This window comes from Humulus lupulus, chromosome 5 (assembly GCF_963169125.1).
Source record: "Humulus lupulus chromosome 5, drHumLupu1.1, whole genome shotgun sequence".
In the NCBI taxonomy this organism is placed as follows: domain Eukaryota; kingdom Viridiplantae; phylum Streptophyta; class Magnoliopsida; order Rosales; family Cannabaceae; genus Humulus; species Humulus lupulus.
This window is the reverse complement of record NC_084797.1, coordinates 67958370-67977734: the sequence shown is the minus strand read 5'-3', so window position 1 is coordinate 67977734 and position 19365 is coordinate 67958370. Positions and strand designations below refer to the sequence as shown.

Sequence of the window (19365 nt, the reverse complement as noted above, 5' to 3'; positions counted from 1 at the left end):
TGAGTGATGATGACTCTCCAAATCACCCAAAATATCCCTTGGCTCGAACCGAGACGGGTATTATTACCCGTTGTGACTAAACCAATAACTTGCTCCCTAGGATCGTCTCGTGCTGAATAACTCGAATATATCCACATAATAATGTGGTCTCAATCAATATGCACACATATCTATGTATGTGCAATGCACGTTATGTTTTGTACTACATACGTTGAATCTAAAACAGATTTATTTAAAAATTATATAATTTCCATAATATATATTAAATATGTGAAATAATGAAAATATATTACATGGTATTAAAATGAAAACGTTCTGTTAATATTTAAAAGATTTAGTTTAGGTAATTTATACCCTTAGACGAAGATTCAACTACTTCATCTGGTTGCAATTCTTGAATAGAGTAGACATTAAAATTCTTATATTTTTGTTGCTTTAACTTTTCTGGATCAGCATAAATTTGTATAGTCCAGCTCTTTGTTGACAATTTTTTGCTTACACTTTCAATATATTCTTTCTTCTCCTGGGAATAAATTTTTATAGGTTTATGTTAGAGTTGAAAAATGATATTACTGAAATTTGTTTAGTATATACGATTTTTTTTTTTTTGTTGATTTTTTTAAAACACAACAAACCTCTTTAGAATGTTCCATTAATTGTACTGCAGAGCAACCCAACATCTCTAATGCTGCATGGCCAAACATAATTACAGATATGCTTCCAATGTTCTCATTGATTTCCGCATATGCCCTGACACGGAAATTGATATGATTTTCATTTGAGCATTGGTTTATTTTAAGAAGATACATTATTTTGAACGTTTAAATTATTTAATACACACTGTGGTGTTGCAATTGATCTACTTCCACATTTACAAAAAAAAATTTCATTGCATTTTTGTGTAGTTCCCGAGTTACATGCAGGACATGACATGTAGTAGAATATTTGTGCTAAGTTTGTTAGCATTATTTTTCCTTGAATCCAGAATTTTGCTATCTACATCAATTTATTTGGAATAGTCAGTAAAAATGTTGGTATAAATATAATTTACTGGAAAGTAATAAAAATCACTTTACCTCCATTGGTTGTAAACTTTTCATCAAATCTGCAATATTTCTAACCTTAACAATTTCACGAATCCCAACAGACGATAGGGAGACAGATGGATATGTACACGATCTTGCAATGATACTTCTTATTTTTAATTTATTTTTATCTGCCCTGAATAATAATAAAATAAAGATAAATGTTAGAAAATCTTATAATGTAATTAGGTTTAATTAATTAAAAGCTAATCGATATGTATTTAAGAATTACCATTTTCGTATTGTTGTTGCTTGTGGAAGTGCAGAATTTATGGTAAAGTTACTTGAGGAAGTTGTTGACAAAGTTAAACATTTTTCAAAATGAAATAATGTTAATGAAAAAGTATATATTTTTTTATATATAATTTATAAGATTGTGACTTATAATAGTTACCTTTGTATGATTTGACAGATATGTTTGTTGCTAATATGATTGGTTTTTCATCGATAATTTCAGATATCTTTTGGCCATCATATTTGACAAATCGACCCAACATGGTTAAACAAATTGGATTGAAACTAAAGTTTAAGAAAATTTGAAATAGTTAATATTTAAATAAAAATATATATTTCTTATGTATTTAAAGAATTGAATTAATTTAGGTTGTCTTCTTACCTCTTATCAATGAGATATATTTCTTGGATTCTTTTTATTCCATGCATTGTCGTTACATCTTTAGCTAAGTTCATTTTTATTACAACTGCTAATATATCTTTATTTTGGGATTTCAAATATTAGGGATTCAATAACGAATCTGCAATAAAAATGAGTAAAATTATTATAACAAAACTTAAATTAAATTACTTATATTTTTAGGTGTTATTTTGTAAGGCTCCAAATCTTTGAAATTGATTATGTCATATTTTGGTTGTTGTACATGGTCGTCATTTTATGATAATTCTTCTATTTTGGTCTTTGAGTTAATTGTCCATTGATATGGATGGTCTCCAATTTTGTAACGTGGGTTTGCTTGCATAACACGTGCATTGGTGAAGTAATATGTTTGGTAAATATTTAAAGAATCCTCCCAAGTGTGGATATCAGACTCAAAAATTGTAGCTTGTACTTTATTTCCCTGTGTCAAAAATAAGAATACATTGAGATTATTAAGGTATAATATATATTTTTTTATTTCTAAATGAATAATGAAAATGATAAATATTTTATTTAAAATTAGTGAAGAAAATAATTATTTGACCTCTTTATCAATAAGCGTCAGATTTTGATATTTTAATTGCTTTTGTGGGCTTGTTCGTACAACTGACTTTTAAAATACTGTCATCTTGATTGTCCAGTTTTTTTGTAGTTGGATCAATATCCTTTATTGATATGTGCATCATGCTGTTTATTTCTTCAACTTTTATGAAATACATAAATATTATATGTATAAGATTATAAATTGTTAAATTTAATTATAATTAGAAATATATATTTTTAGCATAGTTATAATATTAAAAAACATCAAAATTTATACTAAACTATAAACTATAGTACGTATATTATGTTTTGACAAAAATTTAAATTTATAGCATTCATACTTTGATTTTATCTTTATTATACAAGTAAATTATAATTAAGAAATAACATGATTAAAATATAAATATAAATGAATCATTATAGAAACAATTTATTAATGCATATTTAATAAGATAATAGAAATAATTCAAATATTTATGTCCTTTTAATATACTTTTACTCTATTTATTTAATTTTTTATTATTAATTTTTTTAATACAATTAAATGTTTTTTTAAAACTAACACTCACTATAAATATGATAATGCACATTAGAATTTATTTTTGAATGAATTTTAAACTAATGTATGTATCTCTTATTGCCTTGCATATGGATTATGAAAAAAATTATAAACGAATAACTAACAAAAGTGAGTTGATCGATTTTGTCTCATATTTTTAATTAAGTAATAGAACTTTAATTATTAAAAAAATAAAGTAAATTGTAATAATATTAAAAATTAACAAACCCACGGAGATTTTAATTTATGTTATTTAAATTTTTTCTAAACTTTTCTTAAATTCCTAAAAATATTATCTCTCTATCTTTCTTATTATTTTTCTATCTATGTTATTAGCTAACAAGAGGCCACGACACAAGCGCAAGGGCCCAAGAGACAATTCTAAGAAACCTAATTCCCTCTATAGACCAAATTTACTCATCCCATCACAACCGCTTCTTCTTCTTCACGACTTCTAAAGGGTTTTTTTACTTTCAAGAATGGAGTGAATCACTTACTATTTGGAGATGGGCGCATATGGGTGCTGGTAAGTCTACTTGTATATTTGGTAACTTAAGAAAAAATTTTCTTTAGGAATCGGTGGGTTTTTTGAGAGAGAGGAGGGAGACAAAGGGAGAGAGTGTTATTAAGTTATAAAACCTTGAAAGGGGTTGTTTGGAGGGAAATAAAATTTGGGAAAGTGAGAGAATTATGGGTTTTGGAGTGTTCTGAGAAAGCAAGGGAAATCTTTTAGTTTTATTTGATGTGATTTTAATGTGTGAAACCATGTGATGGAAAATCATGAGGCCGGCGATAATACGGCTCTTCGATTGCTCTGTTTAATGATAAAACTCAATTTTGAGTAACTGACCAATATTATATATTTATTAATATTTTTTTTGAAATAATATATTTATTAATCTAGAAGCATCAAATCCCAAAAATTTCCCTTAATAAGAATATAGATTTTAATAAATCACACAAATTATTTCATAATTCGTACAGGTAAGGAAGAATCTATAATAACCGAATAATGAGGAGTAGTGATTAATTCTCAAAATATAGAAATTATTTAACAACAATATAAAATAATGAATAAAATTAAAGATGGAGTATATAAAGGAGAAATAAAAAATAATAATCACATAAACATAAATTGTTTACGAAAAGTATTTGCAAATTTAAATTAGTTTTGACATAAATACTTTATTGGATGAGATTTGTCTACTGAACTACTATTATTATGCTTTAACTATATGGAAAGAAATTTTACTGACCTTTTAAATGTTCCATCAAAGCTTTAAAGAAGAAATCAGAGTGTATTACTTCAATATCCCTGAAAAGAGAAAAAAATTTCAATAGATGTGCATTTAGTCTTCTTAATTGTTGAACATGAATGGTAAACTTGTAGGAAAATGATCTTTTATTTTTTACCTTCTCAGCAGCTTATAAGAACTTATGTTTCAAATTTACGACTGTCTTAATATAGGATTTATAAATAGATGAGATGGTTTTTATTGTGTATGTGAATACTAATGGTTGTGTCTTATGGCAATGGTTATATCTTTTCTCAAATATTGCATTGCTTGACTGAATACTAATGGTTGTGTCTTATTATATATTTATCTGAATTACATATATTATATGTTTTTGGAAAATTAAAATACGTGGACTCCACAATAATAAGTGATTGGTAGGTTGTTTTCTAAAACTCATTTCAAATACGTATCTTAGTTTTATGTAGTAAAATAGAAAACGAGAAATTCTCGTTTTCTATGTTTATATTTTAAATCTATGGGCCCCCGTGTATTTCTTTTTCCTCTTCTGTCTAACAACTATTCCCACCGTCATCCTAATTACTGAGATTCTGAAACGCAGTGGAATGGCAGTTCAAAAGAGTAAGTAGTACTCACTTCTTTTAATATTTTTCTCTTAATAGTTTTCTATGGTATAATGTAATAATTGAATTTGGGAAATGAGCAGATATAAGGACATCTACTATCGGAGCCAGAGAGGAAAAGAAAGGTAGGGTGATGGTGAAGGCTCAGGTTGTTTATCTCTTTGTTATGATTACATGTCATTTCAATCAAACCTTACTAATTTTATATCTTTTCTGATGATTCTTTTAGATTGAGATTTTGCTGAGAATGGCTGATAAGATGGATGGGAACTCAGTTGTTTCCACATCCAATTAAGAAGACAGGCTGCTGCTGCTGCGGCTGAATAACAAGTGTACAATTTTAGAGTTTTTGATTGTTTTTCCCTTACATCCTCATGTATTTAATTTCTTGCATATAGTCTTTATATATATATATATATATAAATATAGTGTAATCTTTCTATTCATGAATGAAACAAAAATTGTGTTCTAGATGGTTACGTTACAAATTTTGTAGAGACCGAGCAAATTATGCAGCTGAATGGGTATACAGCCTCATTTGTGCAGATGAAAGTTAATAATGTTATTAAATTATTTATCATATTTTCTGTAGTGCTGCACGTGGACATATTTGATTGAATATAAGACATCTTATCATGTTTGATTATGGTAATTGTCTTTTGCAGGTTCGGGGGTCAATTCCATTGCTTTGGGAGCAAGTAGTGGATTTGACATATAATCCCAAGTTTCAGCTTGTGAAAGTAGAGGAAGTTGTGAGTTTGTGATTACTTATTCCTTACAAGTCAGTTTGATTATACACCTACTGCTTTTGCTATGTATTTGACCACTGATTATGTGTTGGATCTTATTTGGGTCATCCAATCTTCAAGGTTCTGTCTTTGAAGGTTTATCCTTGTGACCATTCTCTTCAAAATTCCAATGCACAATAGAAGAAGATGGAAGCTGAGTTTTTTGCCTCCTCAATATTGTTGAAAAGATTTGCGGTTTGTTTTTCTCTTATGAAACGAATCTAACTCTCAGGTGAAACTGATTTTTTGTTAGCTTTACTAATACTCTTTTTTTAAGTAATAAAAAGAATCAATTTTTCTTATATTTATGTTTTCTGTGTATACAGTGTACAGAGATTGCATGATATGGGGGATGAATCTAAGTTGCTTCCTCTTTGGAGACAGGTAAGCCCTTGAAATTTTTCGTTTTTTTTTTAAAATTTAAACAATATATTTTCTTGAAATATCAGTGTTCTTCTACTGGTATGTAATGAAATGTGTGTGATTAAGGGAACTTTGTAGATTTTAAGTAGAAATTTTCCTTTGTTTCTTTCACAGGCAGAACCTAGGTTTTTATGGAACAACTATATGTTGGAAGTGCTCATAGATAACAAGGTTAGACCTTTTCCAAATTATTTTCAAATTCTTCTGTTTCTTGTTTCTAATTGCTCACATTTGTATGCTTCCTTGTTTTGTAGCTTGATCCCTTCTTGCTTCCTGTTATCCAAGGGAGTATCCTTTCTGTTGATGCTACTTTAAGCATTTTTATCTCTATTTAAATTACTTTTTAGAATCTTTTTCCTGTATATCTTTTTACTACTTTAAACTGTATTATTGCCAAATGAAATGTTTTTGGAGGTTATTGTTCTCCTTAATCAATCTCCAGGCTTCCAACACTTTCAAGCAACAATAGGGAAGGATGTAATTGATGTCCCTCTGATTTCTAGGAGATGCACGAGGAGAAATGGTATCTAAATCTCACCTTACCCGTCTTGTTTGTTTTTCTTCAACTATCTGTATTCTTCTTCTTCAAGTTAGATATATTAGTACAGAAATATGAGCTAATAATTAAACCACTGAACAACCACTAACAGTACAAAAAAATTTCAACATTTTTTTAAAGGCTGAGGAACTTAAAAAAATTGACCATTGTTGAAGGAAAAATCTTGTTCTTAATCTCTTTATCTTTTCCTTTATGTATACATAAATAATGCTTGATTCATTGACTATTCAATCATCTGGTTGTCAGTGAAGATTTAGCTATGGTATCATAATCATCCGTTTTATGACAATAGAAAGAAACATGTATTCTAGCCCTTTTACAATCAAAAGAAGAATAAACAAATTTATTTAGTTAGCTCTTTGTCTTCCTATTCTGAAAAATAACTCGTATTTTCATGAAGGCACTTATGTGAAAAGTTTGGAACTTCCATGCAACCTATCATTAGTGATGACGTGAGGTAGAATTTATTTTCCTCTCCTCTTCTTAAGAACACATCTTTAAGTTATTTGGTTTGTTTTAACGTGATAGCTATGGAACATTGCAGATATTTGCACTTCGATTTTCATAAAATTCGCGGGGATGTTCATTTTGAGCGCCTATTTATTCTCTACGAACAAATTTATGTTTTTCTCGACAGAAATGGGTATGATTTCCTTCTGATGGTTATTGATGCCTTAGTCCTTATAGATAGATTTAAATAATCGTTTGCCCAAATGATTCGTGGCTTTTTAGCATAGCTGGCTGATTGATGTACTACGTTTCAGACACAATGAAACAATAATTTCTGGATAAATAAAATGAAACTTTGAAATCCAATTAATACCATTAAAAAAATCCAAAATTAGTCTACGAGATTAAACAATAATACAATTAATTTTATTAAAAAAACGTAAAATATATTAAAGAAAATGTGTCATAACTCTATTTTTTATTATTAATTCTAAACAAAAAATAAAAAATCTTGTGAAGTTTTTTAACTTACAAACTAAAACAACTTGGTTAATTAAAACAAATTTAACTTTAATTAAAAAAACAAAAATTTATGTGAATAAATTATTATTATTATGAATTTAATGTTTAAATTTTAAAACTTATTTATTAGAGTATAACATTTGTTAAAATTTAATTTAATTTAACTAAAATAATTTTCTTCATATATTGTATTTGTTGTATTTTCAGATTTTATACCAATCACATATTTTGTTTTTAAAGACACAAAGAGTTTAGAGACATTGAACTAATCACAGTTTCAAAAAAAAATTTTCAGATACAAAATCCAAATTTTCGTTTCAAAATCACAATTTTTAAAAACATAGTTTTCTAATCGCAAACCAATCAAGCTCTTAATAACCACTGTTAAAGCATACCAAATTTTGTTAAACCATACCAAATTCTATTAAACCATAAAAAATATTATTTCATAGTAATTTCTTTTAAAACCATGTCATATATTTTAGTTATTTCACATCATTTAATATATTTTATGAAAGTTACGTAATTTTTAAATATAAATACTACAAATATGAATAAACCAATTGGATTATATAATATTTTGACAACTAATTTGCACGTTATATTTTGTAATTTTTTCTTGTATGGACGATATAATATTTGGAAATTAATTAGATAATATTTTCATATAGTATTATTATTTTTTAACTTTTTAAGGTACTTGGATGTTAAACAAACTGGAATATATAATATTTTGAAAACTAATAGCACGTTATATTTTTTTTATTTTGTATTTTTCTTTGTATGGAGGATATAATATATTGAAAAATAATTTGATAATATTTTCATATAGTATTATTTTTTTTTAACTTTTTAAGATAATTGGATGTTTAAGGTTATGAAGAATTAATTTAAATTGAAGAAATTTCAGGACATTGAAGAATTAAATTTAATTAAATGATTGTAATAGAATATAGATACATGCATTACATTAATTTAATCTTGCCAGTGTTAGTAATTCTGTAAATATAATGTTTTTTGTGTAGTTTTTTCCTCGTTGTTCAGTGGACACTGGTCGTATTAGAATTCTTACTGTAGATGCTGTTTTCGCCCTTCATAAAGCCACATATAACTGACCATGTGAAAAAACTGGTTGAGGCAAATAAATTCCAACATAATCCAATGTTTGTCCTTGTGACTTATTTATAGTCATTGCAAAACTTAATTTTATAGGGAATTGAGTTCGTTTGAATGGGAAGCCATTGTTTTCATCAAGATTTGGTAAAAATGGGATCCTAGGAATGAACACTCTTTTTCCTTTGTAATGTCCCACTGCAATTTTTGCATCTATGATATTTTGATCAAAAGCTTGACAAATTAAGCGCGTTCCATTGCATAGGCCTTCTGAAGGATTAATGTTTCTGAGAAGCATGATTGGGCAGTTTTTCTTAAGTAACAATTCATGTGGAGGGAGTCCATTTGGGGTTAGATTATTTAAGAAATCTTCCATCACTGAATGTTCAGATGAATCTGTTGTTTCATCAAAACTATAATATCGTTGTTCTTCACCAAGGAATTTATGAATTAACAAAGTGTTTATTTCATCCACAAAATCATTTTTTGGTGTTAGTATGTCTCGTTTCATCATACTGGAAATATTGTGAAAAATCGTGAATGTTGTGGAAAACATCTTCAATCAAATGATCTAAAGAAAACTTATCATCCACATACGGAATAAGCATGCAAGTTGGTATTTTTATCATTTCATTGACTGTGTTTGGTGGCATTCCATTGCCAACTTCTAACACATAATCTGAGAATGCAGGATCCAATCCAATCGCGCTCGCATGTTTTCAATTAATTGGAACTTGGTCAAGGACGGCCACAAATATGAATAAACCAAACTGGAATGAACTTGTTCTTCTCTCGTTCCTTTACGAACCACAGGTAAAACCTGTCTAAAATCTCCACCCAAAATGACTACTTTTCCACCGAATGTTACATCTACATTAGTGATGTCACGTAACATTTTGTCCAATGCTTCTATATGTTGTTTTCATGTCATTGGAGCTTCATCCCATATTATTAATCGGGTTGTGCGAAGTAGGCTTGCAAGACCACCCTGTTTGCTGACAGAACATGTGTTCATTTCACTAGTACCAAGTGGAAGTTTAAAACGCGAGTGTGCTGTTCGTCCTCCAGGAAGAATAGATGCAGCAACACCTGATGAAGCAGTTGCAAGTGCTAATAAAATTTCTTGATTATAATGTTGCCAAAATTGCCTTGTATAAGAATGTTTTTCCTGTCCTGCCTGGGCCGTCTATAAAAAATGAACCGCTTTTATTCTCGAGTACTTTTTCTAGGACTGCATCATATACATGTTGTTCACTGTTTAGACATTCTAAGGCTGTAATATCTTCCTCTGGGACTTCAACACCCATTTCATCATTGATTTCTCTGGACTGAATTTCTTTGTCATCAAATGAGATGTCATTGTCTGTGAGATTGTAGGAGTTGATGTCTTTCCCCAATGAGTCAATTGCTAAAGCAATTGATCTCAATACCTAGGTTCTTACATTTGAAGTAGGATAGTTTGCTGATATGAAATCAACTGACATTTCACTTTCAAAACGCTCCCAAAGGTATCTTGGATTGGTTGGATTACAATAAACCAATATGGTTGCAAATAACCGTCTCAAACTGGGTGGCATTTGGAATAATGATGCTTCTTGTAAACAATCTTATAAGTTGTTGTCTCTTTGTAGTAAACCATGCAGTGTTGCTGCATCGCGAAATGTTGGGACTACAATTCCATCAATAGACCTAATATTTTGGAAGGATAGCGATCCTTTTACTTGAGTTAATAGTAGTGGTAGATAATATCTCTCATCTTCAAGTGGATTTGCTGTAACAATACGACCTATAACTATTTTCTTTTTTTAGGGGTCCATTGTTTGTGTTAATGGTTCCATACGTAATGTTCTGGAAATTCTTTGTATAGTAGTCTTCTTGCATTGGCATCTACTTGATTCATGGCAAAGAATTCTGTTAACATAGTTTTTCGAGATTGATCTAAATTTACAATGTTGGTTAGATCGTCTTTTGCCTGGAAAGTGATTGACTATTGATCTTCAAGATGTAAATGTAAGCTATACACTGTTGGGTACATTTCATTAATAACAAACCCATATATTCTCCACATAGCTTCGGGGGGGGGGGGGGGGGCGGCGATCCATCAAGCGGATTGGAATTCTTGGATTTCATCAACTTGATGATTATTTTCTTCATAAATCAAGTTGAAAGCAACACGATCATGGCCTTTGTAAATATACTTGTAAAGATATTTGACTGCTTTTTTTGTTGAGCAAATCTCAACATTAATATGACAATCAAATGTTGCAAGTAGATATGGATTATATGGAACGACCCAACGATTGTCTAAATTCTTTCCTCTTACTTTCACGTTTACCCCATTATCTGAACGCTTATAAATGGGGAAACAATCGCTTCCTACGTTTGTATTTGGTGCAAATTTCTTTGGATAATTACTTTTGCAACAACTATTTCTTTTCATGCAAACATTGGATCAGTTCAAGACTCCACAGGGTCCATGCATCATATGCTTTACTACCTCATTATGTAAATGTATGTTTGTATTTTTATCTGGTATTTCTGCTGAAACAATTTCATCGAAAGATTCCGGTGTATATAATTTCCAATCCCTTTGAAAGATAATTAAAAAGTGTGCATGTGGAAGACCTCTTTTTTGGTGCTCTATGACATAGACATATGCTGAGACTTGACCAAATATTTTCTTCTTAAAAAATTGGTCTTTCAGTTGTTCTAATTTTGAATGGAAAACTCGGGCAACCAAGTCAGGTCTATTTTGAGGTTCTTCATGTTGGAATAGTTCGTTTGAAATTTCCGGCCAATTTGGATTGCAAGTCATTGTTAAGAAAATATCTGGTTTTCCATAACATTGTACTAAAGTCATTGCTTCCATATATCTTTTTCGCATGTCTCTTGGACCACCAATAAATGAAGAGGGCAAGATCATTCGCTTCCCAACATTAGATGCATTCCTTTCGCCAAGAGTAATGGTATCAACAATACCTTGATATATCTTTGAGCGAAAATCATTTTGGTTGCTTCTAAAATAATCCAACCTTGACATCAACCACAAATTGTTGGTTACATACATATCAACCACAAATTGTTGTAACAGTCTTCCAGAAATTAATAAGATTGAGTTGGCATTTTCTCGAATTTGTAATTTGTAGCAATAGTATTCACGGCATGAAACTATCGGACCTTGTCTACATTGTTTAGTCATGAAATTTTTGAATGTAAGTTAAGTGATTATAAGTTGGATGTGCATACTTAAGTAATTTTTAAAACATTAATATTATTAGCATTTTGTAAACATTAAAGTTTTAATCTAACCTCGTTCTTCCCTTGCTATCAATTCGTCAGCATTTATTGATTGTTGAGGTAGTATTGAATGATTTGTTTCGTTATATATAGATTCGTCTCCTCGACTAACCCTTTTAATTCCTTGATGCCATCCAATATCTCCGAAAGGGAACAATAGCGGATATTGTAGTGGATCATAACAATCAAAATAGTATTGAACTTTATGGTTTCCACCTGAATGGTTATGGACAAAAATGTCACGAGGTTTTAGTTGTTCTCCTTCATTATTTTCGACCAATATTGCTGCAACTTGTGACGATGTGGGGGCATTGAAAACCCGTTGATCGAGTCCTGGATCTGTCCTTATAAGAATTGTTTGGTTTTCCAAATCTTCTAAATCACCCAACGAACGGAAAAAAATTGAATATGGATTAATTTGAAGAATCTTGATTAGTTGAGTGACAATTGATTGTATCATAGAAGTACAACTGCAAATAAGAAGGATGACCATTCGAGGGTAGCAAATCATTGATGTAATGATATATCTGTCCTTGAGTTCTAAAAGTATAAATCCCTTTATGATCTTTATCAAAATTTACTCCGAATGAGGTAAATGCGAACTTGTTGTTGCAAGTGCGAATGTATGTCCTAAAATGTATGGATTCATTTGTGTTCCCGGTAAACAAATCAAGAAGTTGTTTAAGTACATCATTTGTGGTTAAGGAAATCCTTCCATTACCACAACAAAAGCTAGTTGTCTCATGTGGGAATCGCTTTGTTTTGTAATGTGTATATCTAGGCATTAATTTTAACAAATAAGGTTTTGATGGTACGACCTCTAACATTATAATCATTAGTGATAGGGACTTCACGGGCATTCCATATAGCCATTGGGTCACTTACAAATCTATCAGAATCATCATGGGCAATTGATGTGGATTCATTGATATGAATCATATTGTTTCTTGAATTTTCTTGTCTAGCATATATTTCTCTTCATTTTCTACGGCTTCCTCTTTCTTTTCTTCTGATAAATCATTATGAACTTTTCTTTTTCCTTTACGATATGGATTATTTAATGAAGATTTTTGTTTAGGACTACCCACAAATCGTTGAGAATCATCATCGGCAATTGATGTAGATTTATTTATATGAATTAGATTATTTCTTGAAGTTTTTTTTTTGGCATATATTTCTCTCCGTCTTTTGCGGAGCTCCTCCTTCTTTTCTTAACATAAATCTCTATAAAGTTTTCTTCTTTCATTGCGAATCAGATTGTTTCTTGAAGCCTTTTGTTTTGAAGTACCTGCTAATCTTTGAGAATCATCATGGCTAATTGATGTGGATTCATTTATACGAATTACATTGTTTCTTGAAGCTTTTGTTTCACATATTTTGCTCTTCGTCTTTTGCAAATTGACTTCTTTTCTTCTGATAAATCTCTATAAAGATTTCTTTTTTGAGTTTGTTTATCGTTGTCTACATAAAATAACTTCAAATTTTAAAATTTTCTAGTTATGTTATTATTATTATTATTATTTGTAAATAATTATCGACATTAGCTTACCAATTCTCATTATGTTAACATAGGAGATATTTGCCTTATTTGATGTGGAAATCTGTACATAAGGAAGTACAAATGAATACATAACAGATATAGCTTAAATTTTTTTACAAAAATAATCAAATGATAACATGATATGCAATAGTTGTTGGGAAATTTCATACACTATATATAGTAAAATAAAGTCTATGAAAGTAATAACCTAACCTTTTATAGAGGATTAGAAATTTGCCCATTGTTACTTTGGTTTCACTCTTGATTTGGCAGGAATTAAACTGGTATAAGAAGGGTGGATAAAAATTAAGATTTATAAAACGAATACATAAATAAAGATATATTATAATTTTTTTCTACCATTATAGTTGTTAATGTAGGTTTGTAGAAAAACAAAGACATAATTAACAATATATTCTAAAATTTATTATCATTGTAGTTGTTAGTATATATTGTCACTGTAGTTTTAGTGATTTTTTTATTTGAGGTGTCTAGCATTTATTTTAATCGATAATTCCAATCTTTAATATAATATAAATGATACTTAATTTTTTAAAAAATGAAATAAAATATCTATTTTGGAAATATAAATCTAAATCAGTACATTATTTTTACAATGTCTACTGATTAAAGAACATATCACATCAACTTATAGTTGGCTATAACCAAATTAAAAAAAATAATTGACATCGACAAACTGGGCAAGATAGATTACGACGTAGCCAATTAGCAATGCAATCAACATGAAACAAATGCATACATTCAGGCATATGTGCGCAATTCGTTCTCCCTTCAAATTCATCTAAACACACGGGACAACTCTGCCTTAAGTACATATCATCTTCTGCAATTATTTAGGCACTTAGATGAAAATCAACAATCTCTATATTACACCAATTTGGAAACCAGTCCTCGTCCGCCATAATTCTTTTAGACAAAATCTCTATAGAAACATAACTATTGAAATGGAACATTTGAAAGGAAAATATTAGTAAATTGATCATAAAAAAAAATTAAATTATTAGCAATAGGGGTTGTGCTAGGGTTTGAGAGAAAAAAAAAATATAAATTAATTGGATAGTAAGTTGTTGTGTTTTATAAATTTATATATATATATATAAATAGATAATAATAATAATATTTGTAATTTTTAGGAGCTCTTTTTTGTAATTAGTTATATTTATATGTATTCTTATGCAACAAAATTTTAAAATAACAACAAACAATGATTTAAGAATATATAAATCATAAATAAGCACATTCTTTATAGTTAAGATACTATGGTTTAAAAAAATATCCTCTGTACATAGCATATAAGGGTGTTATACGAAATATAATATCCTCTGTACATAGCATATAATATTCTCACCATACGAAATAGTATGGTGTTATACAAAATTTTAATATAAGGGTGTACATAGAATATGCTTACTTTTTGGATTGATAATTTCAGGGCTGGTAAGTCTCACTTACTGTATACGAAATATAATATCCTCTGTACATAGCATATAATATTCTCACCATACGAAATAGTATGGTGTTATACAAAATTTTAATATAAGGGTGTACATAGAATATGCTTACTTTTTGGATTGATAATTTCAGGGCTAGTAAGTCTCACTTACTGTATACGAAATATAATATCCTCTGTACATAGCATATAATATTCTCACCATACGAAATAGTATGGTGTTATACAAAATTTTAATATAAGGGTGTACATAGAATATTCTCACTTTTTGGATTGATGGTTTCAGGGCTGGTAAGTCTCACTTACTGTCTCTCTATTTTTTTTCCTAATTGATGGGTCCCTAGTTATATTTGGTCATTTTTGAATTTGGATATTTATGAATATTATATCCAAAAATTCTGGGAGCATGTTGTTGGTCCTAAAAGAGGGTGTTTTAATATTTAAACTCGCAAGTACACGAATCGTTTCGGAATATAATGTTTATGTAAGTACGAAGTCGAACCCATGGGAGTTGACTAACATCAAAAGAAACTATTTCAAACAAAGCAAGAATATTTTAACCTAGTTCCAAATATTTGATGAGATTTTGTTTTAGAAAAATAGAAGACAAGTAATAAAAAGATTTAAGATTAAATAGAAAAATGGTTTTCAAGTGAGATATGTAAAATAAGATTATTAAGATTTTAGAATACACAAAATGCAATTTCAATAGTATTTATAAGTATATTGATTTCCAAGTTTAGATATAGTTGAAATAAATCACACTATACTTTTTTCAAAATACATTTTCTATTCAAGCACAAGTTACTTTAAAAAATGTAGGATTTTTCTTCACTTATATAAGATATAATTTCTAAGCATTAGTTGTGTTATAGCCTAATGAAACTACAAAAAATAAAAAAGATTATGTTTAGGCAAAATATGATATTTATGCTCTAAGAATTAGATGTGAACAATTTAATGAAAAACATTTAATCAAAGAATATCATATTTTTGCAAGATGAAGAACTAAGTGTAATATGCTTTAACAATCAACACTAGATGAAAAATGCATATCTTTGATAGAAAAATCCATAAACAATGTTGTACAAATGGGAAATCAACATACAAAAAAAAAAAAAAACTATCTAGTTACATTTTGCTTTATCATCATCTTAATAACTTTTGAAAAAGATTAGAAGCTCATAACTAGATTGAAATAAAAATTACAAAATAACATACTTGACATGCTCTTCAAAAGATGAAAATGTTAGAGAGAAAATAGTGAAAAGAAGAGAGAAAAATATGTGTAGAAGATGTTCAAAAGATGAAGAAGAGCTCCCCAAATGGTCTTACAAGACTCTATTTATAGGCAAAATATGGAGATTAAATTAACCAAATTAAAATAAATAAATTGATTAATTTAATTGTGTTGGGAAGTGGTAGGATAAATAGAGTAAGTGTAAGAGTATTGGAAAGATGAAATGTTTGGTTGGGTAAAATATTAGTGAAAAACTAGAGTAAAAAAAATGAATTAGGAATGTTTATTTAGGTAAGAAAAATAGGGAAGAGTGAATTGATATTTGAGTGAAAAATATTGGGAATAAAAATGTGAGTTTTGGGTCTTTTTGTGGCTGTTTTGGGCTGAATTGTTGGTGCAGGCAGGGAGCAGCTGGTCCGAAGGTGGGTTCGGTGGAGGAAGGGAGCACGTGGGCCTTTATTGAGGAGGCTGGCCCCGTTGGGGCTGCTTTGCTGATGGCCTGGGCTTCAGGCGGATGGGCATTCGGTTGGCTGGAGGGAGAAGGCTTGGGCCATGCTGGGAAGGAAATGGAGCAGCTGACTTGCGGCATGGTCTCTTGCTGGAGGCTGGATTGAAGGAGTGTGGACAGGTGTTGGCAGCTGGGAAGGTGGCATTGGAGTGATTCGGCTGAGTGATATATGCTTGCTGCTGGGAGGACTTCACACGGCTGGCAGAATGTTGGGCCTGGCTGTTGGCTGTTGATGTTGGGCCTGGCTATTGGCTGTTGGAATGAGATGGCCTTGCCCAAGATTTGTTATTTCTTCTTCATAAATGCCACTTTTTTTTTTTTTTTTTTCAAGCATAAAAATTGCAAAGTTCATCCTATAAAATAAGTAAATAATAAATTAGAATCAAATATTTTCAATTATAAAATAACTCATATTAAGTCCATGAAAATACTAATTGAAATTTAATTTACTTTGGGAATTAAGTTCAATAAAATCACATTTTTTTTAACTTATAATCTTTCAACACAAATTTCAAATAATTTAAACTACAACATATTATAATAAAATATCTATAAAAACATATAAAAATCTATAAAATTAAAATAAAGCTAATAAATTCAAAAAGTAATTAAAACTTAACAATTTAATTAAAAACTTAAGAACTAAATCATTTTTTTAGCTTATAAAAAATGGTAAAATAACTCTATTTTGTAGAGTTATCACATGTGATCAACTTAACGAACGTGTTTTCATCTTTGGCTAACTATGATTAATATGATAGAAATATTGGTCTGACAATATGATATGATATAAATATATCATTTTTGTATTCAAACAAGGGACAAAACTTTTCATCAGGAAGAAAGAAACAGGGGACAAACTACTTGTAATTATTGTGTTCCACCAACACAAAAATGGAACACAAAACGTGTTTCTGATATCAGGTTTTGAGGGGGCTAGTGGTGCTGGTAAGGCTAGAGATTCAGTATGTGTTTGCAATTGGAATGTACTGACTCATATGCTGAGAAATGTTTTTGAATAATGCATGTTTTGTAGTTTTTTTTAACTATATGGAAAGAAATTTTACTGACCTTTTAAATGTTCCTTCAAAGCTTGAATGAAGAAATCACAATGTATTCCTTAACATCCCTGAAAAGAGAAAAATAATTCAATAGATGAGTGTTTAGTCTTCTTAATTGTTGAACATGAATAGTGAACTTCTAAGATAATGAAGTTTTATTTTTATGTAAATCTTTTTTTTACCTTCTCTACAAGTTTGATAGCAGATTGTATGAACTTATACTTCAAATTTACTATTATGTTATTTTAAGATTCATAAATAGATGAGATGATTTTTATCGTGTCTGCAAATGCTAATGGTTGTGTCCTATGGTAATAGTTGTATATTTCTCAACTGTTGCATTGCTTCACTGAATTACAGATTCTGTTAAAGTGTTAATAACCAAATGTTAAAGCATACCAAAATCTGTTAAACCATACTAAATTCTATTAAATACAAAATACATTTTGATAGCCATTTATATAATAGGTAAGATATGCCCTCAACGGGCCAAATTACGAAAAATTCCCTTCTAATAAGAAACGGGCCCACATGCATGCTTAAAACACCTAAACATGCCAACATAGTCATATTATAATATAACTCACATAATTCATATAATCATGCATATTATCACATAATAAATCAATTATTGCCCTCCCGGCACCCTAATCAAGGCACTAAGCCTTATTAGGGAAACTGGGACATTACAACTATCCCCTCCTTACAGAAATTTTGTCCTCGAAATTTTACATGAACAGCTCGGGATGCTAATCCTGCATGTTGTACTCTAATTCTCAGGTTGCTTCCTCGACCTTGTTGTTTCTCCATAATACCTTAACCAAGTGTATGGTTTTGTTCCTCAGAACCTTTTCCTTCCTGTCTAGTATCTGGACTGGCTGTTCTTCATAGGAAAGATCTGCCTACAACTCCAGATCTTCATAACTCAATTCATGAGTCACATTAGACACATACTTCCGAAGCGTCACACATTGTGTACGACCGACAGTGCCAGAGGTAAGGCCAATCTATACGCCACCTGACCGATCCTCTCTGTAGCATCCCAAATTTGCTAATAAGGCTTAGGGCCTTTATTAGCGTGTCAGGAGGGTAATAATTGATTTAATTATGTTAATATATGATTCAATGTTTATGTGATTAGAAATGCATGTGTAGGTGAATTAAATATGCATGTGGACCCCATCTGATTATTGGGGGCATATTTGTGATTTTAGCCGTTGAGGGCATAAATATGATATATGTGTGTGTTGTGATTGAGAACATAAGTGAGTGGTGATATATTTGTGGTGTACGATCCGAGACGGTTCTGGGGAGCGGTTTAGCTAAATAGTCACAACGGGGTCGAACACTCGGCTCGGGAGGAGCCTAGGAGTATTTTGGGAACACAGTTGGTGTTCGGGATTTACCGGGTAATGGGTAGTAAGTTAGCAATTATTTGGACATGTCGAGATTGAATGGAGATTTATAGGGACACTCGAGGAATTAGCGGGACATGTCAAATGGTGAATTTCCCTTGGTGGCACTTGTGGATTAAGATAGGCTTAAGGAGTACTTTAGTCACACTTTTATTTAAAACCTTGATTAGCGAGCTAATGACACATTTTTAACTCACATAGTAACAGTTCTGAGGAAGTAGGGCGTTACAACTTGGTATCAGAGCGAGCCAAGATTT

General features: G+C 30.1%; 1 long non-coding RNA gene across 7 annotated transcripts; it reads left to right on the top strand.

The window, feature by feature from the left end:
• The first annotated feature begins 3169 nt into the window (after positions 1-3169).
• On the top strand, positions 3170-13215 carry LOC133777422 (uncharacterized). 7 transcript variants are annotated; one of them, XR_009868554.1, is made up of 13 exons: positions 3170-4719; positions 4805-4846; positions 4951-5053; positions 5387-5473; positions 5591-5741; positions 5836-5893; positions 6047-6103; positions 6187-6220; positions 6375-6455; positions 6892-6948; positions 7036-7134; positions 9268-9389; positions 9550-9792. It is a non-coding gene; the product is annotated as an uncharacterized LOC133777422 (long non-coding RNA). The 7 variants fall into 7 exon arrangements; XR_009868556.1 differs by lacking the exons at positions 9268-9389; positions 9550-9792 and adding an exon at positions 11487-13215 and having other exon boundaries at positions 3172-4719; XR_009868551.1 differs by having other exon boundaries at positions 3172-4719; positions 9268-9792.
• The last annotated feature ends 6150 nt before the right edge of the window (positions 13216-19365 follow it).